General features: G+C 38.8%; 1 pseudogene; it reads right to left on the bottom strand.

The window, feature by feature from the left end:
- Positions 1-214: 214 nt before the first annotated feature.
- LOC141516702 (translation machinery-associated protein 16 pseudogene) lies at positions 215-970 on the bottom strand (annotated as a pseudogene).
- Positions 971-6352: the final 5382 nt, after the last annotated feature.

Here is a 6352-nt window from a genome sequence, read left to right on the forward strand (position 1 = left end):
TTAGTGACATATTCTTTTTTTTTTTTTTGACAAGGCAATGGGATTAAGTGACTAGCCCAAAGTCACACAGCTAATTAAATATTAAGTGTCTGAGACCAGATTTGAACTCAGGTCATCCTGACTTCAGGGCCAGTGCTCTATCCACTCCACCACCTAGCTGCCCCTTAACATGTTCTTCTAAAACTGCACAGTAAATATTACTTTACAGGCCAGAACAGGAGATTATGTAAATCTGTATGAGGACAATATTTACCAGTAATACCTGAGAGTACCATAATATTATTTCTTCTTCAGTCAAATCAATTAGAACTAGGCCACCTCAGGCATATCCTCATCGGAGTCATCTGATCCATCTTGGATATCTATTTTCCCCAAGTCTACCTCTGTAGGCACAACATCTTTCTTCTTATCCTTGTTAGAAATTCCATCATTAGCACAAAACTTTCTCATCTTAATATCTGGCAGTTTCTTCAAATCACCATCCCATTCCCTGAAAGTTCGCAGATGTTTTGCAGTGACAATATCAGGAATTTCCATGCCATAACCTTCATAGAGTTTCCGCTCCTGTTCTACCGTCTGTTTGATGACTGTTTCTCCAGAAAAGTGCTTCCTTCCCTGTCTGCCTTTGATGCTGTTCTGCAACTCAATCTGTTCCAGTTCACTGTTGAACAGATGTACATAACTCTCTATTAGGTCGCAAGCATCTTTCTTTGTATACTCTCTTTTGTTAGGATCAAGGTGACTTTGAAACTACCTCAGTTTTTCACCTATAATGTTTAGACGCAAAGCCTTTTCATTCTTCAACTTTTCCTTTCTTTCTTGTCTGTGAACTTCTCGATTAAGTTTGAGCTGCTTTTCTGCTATAAGGATGTATAACTTTTTTCTGTTGTCCTGTACTTTTGCCTTTTGGTGCTTTTGGCATGCTGCGGGCTCGCGGATCCTGCAACACCCTGCTCCGACCCCAACTTCTCTGAAGCCCATGTGTGCCTGGGGGGAAGGAGCTGGAAACACCGCTCAAAAAGTTATTGAGGAGAAGAATGCTTTAAAAAGCAAAATTGGCCAGATGGAAAAAGAGATAAGAAAATTCTCTGAGGAGAACAAATCCTTCAGACAAAGAATAGAATTCAGGGAGATTGGTGAATTTAACAGAAATCAGGAATCAATACTTCAAAATCAAAAAAATGAAAAATTACAAGAAAATGTGAAAAACCTCATTGAAAAAACAACTGATATGGCAAACAGACTTGGGAAAGATAATTTGAAAATTATTGGAATACCTGAAAGTCATGATCAGGAAAAGAGCCTTGACATCATTTTCAAAGAATTACTACAGGAAAATTGCCCTGATATTCTTAGAAGCAGAGGGCAAAATAGAAATGGAGAGAATCCACCGATCCCCCAGAGAACCAGATCCCAAAAAACCAACCCCTAGGAATATTATAGCCAAGTTCCAGAACTCCCAAGTCAAAGAGAAAATATTACAAGCAGCCAGAAGGACACAGTTCAAATATCGTGGAGCTGCAGTCAGGATCACACGGGACTTAGCAGCAGCTACATTGGAAGCTCATAGGGCTTGGAATATAATATACCAGAAGGCAAAAGAGCATGAATACAGCCAAGAATGAACTACCCAGCAGGGCTGAATGTCCTCTTCCAGGGAAAAAGATGGACTTTAAATGAACCAGGGGAATTTCAAAGGTTCCTTTTGGAATGGCCAGAGCTGAACAGAAGGTTTGATCTTCAGATGCAGGACTCAGGTGAAGCATGGAGATTGGAGGAGATGGGGGAAATATGAGGTACTTAATGAGGATGAACTGCATGCATTCCTGCATAGATAAACGACATTGATAATACTCATATGAACCTTCTCAGTTAATAGAGCAGGTAGACAGAGCTTTTGTAGTTGAAGCACAGGAGAAAGGTGAATTCGAAGATAAAAGATGGTGTAAAATGGAGTCAATAGAAAAAAAGGGAAATGGAATGGAATGGGAGAAAGAAAAAGGAGAGGGGGTATAATCCAAGATATTTCACATAAGATTTTTTTTTTATTACAATGAGCTATTGCAATGATATGGAAGGGGGGAGGCAAGGGGGAATGAGGGAAACTTTGCTCTCATCAGAGATGGCTAGGAGAGGAAACAGCAAATATACTCAATGGGGTATAGACATCTGGAGTAAGAAGGAGCGGGGAACAAGGGGAAGGGGTGGGGACGTGAATAAAGGAGAAGAGGATGGACCATGGGGGAACAGTGGTCAGATATAACACATTTTCTTTCTTACTTCTTGCAAGGGGCTGGGATTGGAAGGCCTGCCCAGGACCACAAGGCCAGGTGGATTCTGGGCCTAAGGGGTGGTATGGGGGCTCAGGGCCTCTTGGCCCCAGGACCAGGGATCTGTCTGCGCCACTCAGTGACCCTACAGTAGAGTCAGAGTGAAAGGAGAGAGAAAATGTAGTACGTGGTAGTGGAGAAATACGAAAGGAGGGAGTTGCAATCAGCAATGGCAACGGTGGAAAAATATGGAAATAACTGTTGTGATGGACTTATCATAAAGAATGTGATCCACCCATGACAGAGTTGTTGGTGTTGGAACAAAGACTCAAGAACATTTTTTGTTATTATTATTTGGGGAGGGTGCAGGGCAAGTGGGGCTGGGTGGCCTGCCTGGGGCCACATAGCAGAATGATCTTTGGGTGTCTGGGGCTGGATTCCGACTCAGGTGCTCCTGGCTCAAGGGCCAATGCTCTGTCTGCCACCCAGCCACCCCTACTATTATTACTATTTTATTTTATTTTGGGTCTTTTTTTTCTTTCTTTTTTTTGGTTTTTGCAGGACAGTGGGGATCGGGTGGCTTGCATGTCCCATGGCTGGGTGATTGTTGGGTTTACGAGGTTGGATATGGACTCGGGTGCTCGTGGCTCCAGGGCTGGTGCTTTGTCCATTGCACCACCTGGCCATACCTACAATTATTACTATTATTTTTTTTATTTTAATTTTTTCTCTCTCCTTTACTTTTTTCGCCCAAGCAAGTCTATCTATATTCATGGGGGAGGAGGGGTATTTTGTTTACTTGTAAACAAGATTATTTTATTAAAGTAAAAAAAATTTGTACAAAATGAGAATAAAAAAATAAATTTAAAAAAAAGATTCAGATCTCTGATCTTTGGCAGGTCATGTGAGAAGAAGTAACCCTTGTCATGTTAGCCCACCTGGAAATCTCAATTATGAGTCAAGTCAAGCAAAATGTTCCCTTCACATCTCTGTGTGACCAAACACAGTCATTTTAGGTTGACTTCACTGAACTACCTTATTTAATCAATTGTATAAAACACTTACTCTGACTTTCAGATGCATCTTTGATTAATGAAAAGCCTTGAATCCTTTTTATTAGTAATTTCTAGTCTTACTAATGAGTTAATTGTGCTTAGATGTTTATACCTCAATTTCTCTTTAACATAGATTTTTTTTTTATTGTAACATATGAGATAAAAAGAGAGAGAAAAACTTTTTATAAGTTGTTTTTCAGGATTAAGCAGAATTCTTGGAGAAACATGAGGGACTTTGGTATTTGGGGTTAATCCTTCAACTATTTTTGTTCCATAGCTTCTCTCTTTGGGATTTAAATTATTTTGAACTCAAATTAACTGGTAGTCAGTCAGTCAGTATTAAAGAACGCATAACTCATCTGAAAAACTTCAGTGGACATTAATAGTTTACTTGTATAATATCAATCAATAGAAAGAATTGGAAGCAAATTTTTTTTAAGTTTTTACAAGGCAATGGGGTTAAGTGGCTTGCCCAAGGCCACACAGCTAGGTAATCATTAAGTGTCTTAGGCCAGATTTGAACTCAGGTCCTCCTGACTTCAGGGCCAGTGCTCTATCCACTGTGCAATCTAGCCGCCCCAGGAAGCAAAAATTCTAATGCCACACCTGATCATATTGAGTAAATGTTTGCCCCAAATTAAAAAAGTGACTATCTTTATTTCCTGTGTCCTTTGCAGAGTACAGCTGCATATTTTATTCAGTCTTGGGAGTCACATTTTAGGAAGGACATTAATACTGGGAGTATTCACAGAGGAGTATTTCATATGAAGATCAATGAAGAAACTGAGTATTTTGGAGAATGAAAATTAAAGTATGGTGGAAGATGTATCTAATGATGTGTCTTGTGGAAGCATGATTTGACATATTCTACTTGGTCCTAGTTCAAGGAATAATGGGTGCAATATTCAAAGGCAAATTTTTGAATTGATGCAAGGAAGTTTTCCTAACAAAATGACCTATTCAAAATTGTATATTGTTTGTTCTTGAAGAATGTACCTTGAATAAGTCTTGTTTACATTAACTTTGCAAGTATGGTATACATTATCAGTTATATTATAGAAAATATTTCTTTTCAGGTATGGATTAGTTTTGATAATCTCAAAGCCCTCTGATTCAAAAATTCAATTATGCTCTAACTCCTCCCACTCAAGAATTCCCTCTGGATCTATTTGCGCCATCCTAGTGTTCATATAATATCACTGCTTCCAGGTACTTGTAGCCCACTTGGAACAAATGTACCTTCTACATTCTCTGTCAAAACTCTCACAAATCATTATGAAAGTAGACCACAAACAAGGAGAAATTACTCTACTAGTCCCTCAAGAAGTTTGAAATGGAATGTGAAATGATAAGAATTTTCATGTTTATTTAACAGTTTTAATGTCTTGCATTAATCTAATAAGGCCAAACTTATTTTTTTTTAGTTTTTGGTTTTTTTTTTTTTTGCAAGGCAAATGGGGTTAAGTAGCTTGCCCAAGGCCCCACAGCTAGGTCATTATTAAGTGTCTGAGCCCGGATTTGAACCCAGGTACTCCTGACTCCAGGGCGGGTGCTTTATCCACTGCGCCACCTAGCCGCCCCACCAACTTATTTTTCGATATTGCTCTTTATAACATCAGTGAAGGACAGGGTCTAAGAATTTTGATCTTTCATTTCTCAGTCCTGAATAGTTTTTGCTTTATAGAAGATGAACGAATAAAGACATTGATTAAGTGCTAAGTTCTCTGCATGGCCATAGGAAAACAAATGCAAAAGCAAGACAGTCTCTAACTACAAATAGTTTATAGTTAAACTAGAAGCTCATGTAGAGGATAGAGATATGGAATAAAGTCAAGGAGAAATAGTAATAGTATCTGTCTTACACGATTGCTGTTTGGCTATAATGACGTGACATATATGAAGGATTTCAGAAGTCTAAAAGTGCTAGCTAATTGTAATTGTAGGGAAAGACAATACTTTGAGGAGTGTGGTGTCCAGGGAACGATGATTTGTTCTAGGAAGACACAGACATAATAAGATAATAAGTGGAACAATAGGAATAGCCATTGCCTTTTCAGAGCCAGTAGTGGTGGGGATCTGATTATGATCCTGAATGATCATTCTGTGTGTGTGTGTGTGTGTGTGTGTGTGTGTGTCTATGTGTGTGTGTGTGTGTGTGTTAGGTTGGCATAACAGTAACGGTGAAAGTAGAGGTGGAGCAGAAGATTGTCAAAATGTACATGAGGATGCATCTCCCGGAGAATTCAGAACGGATGAACTCTTCCAGACAACACACCGACAGAAGTTTTAGTATGTTCCTACACAAGGTTTCTGCTTCAGGTCATCTCCACCATTGCCCTTTCCAGTCTTCCCACTGTTTCTACTATTGTTGTTGTCCCCAAATTAATTTAGGAACTAATGAATAAAATAGAAATTAGAAATAATTCTGCCCTCATAATGGGTTGAAGAGACTTGACAAGTTTCTCCATGGGTAAGTCACTTGACTTCTTTCCTTTTCTTATGTATAAACCATTCCTAACTTGACTTGTTCTTATCTCAGAGGGTTCTGTTAGGGCTCAAATGAGATTATGCAAGTCAAGCACCATCTCCCCAGAGATGTGTTGCCACATGGGAAAATAAAAAATGTCAGTGAAGACTGGTCTTTCTCATGATACTTGCATGTGAAACAACTTATTTGTGTCATCTCCTTATTTAGAATATATTCCCTTGAAAACAGGAGCTGTTTTGTTTTTCAATGTGTATCTCTAGTATCTGGCACTGTAGGCATTACAATAAATGTTTTTTATCAATCATCTATTCATTATGACATTGTGTGGTTACTAGTACAGCCTGCAAGGGTAAACCACATGATTCCCTGCAATAAACATAATGGGTTTTACCTAACAGGAAAATCATGGTTATTATTATTATTATTATTAGGGGAGAATCTGGAGGCTTTGAAGAGTGTACTGTTATCATACTTCATTGCTGCTTGACCTATTAGATATGTGGGTCGGAGTTGAACTTCCATTCCTTTTGTTTCTAGAA

The sequence above is a fragment of the Macrotis lagotis genome, chromosome 3 (assembly GCF_037893015.1).
Source record: "Macrotis lagotis isolate mMagLag1 chromosome 3, bilby.v1.9.chrom.fasta, whole genome shotgun sequence".
NCBI classification, from domain to species: domain Eukaryota; kingdom Metazoa; phylum Chordata; class Mammalia; order Peramelemorphia; family Peramelidae; genus Macrotis; species Macrotis lagotis.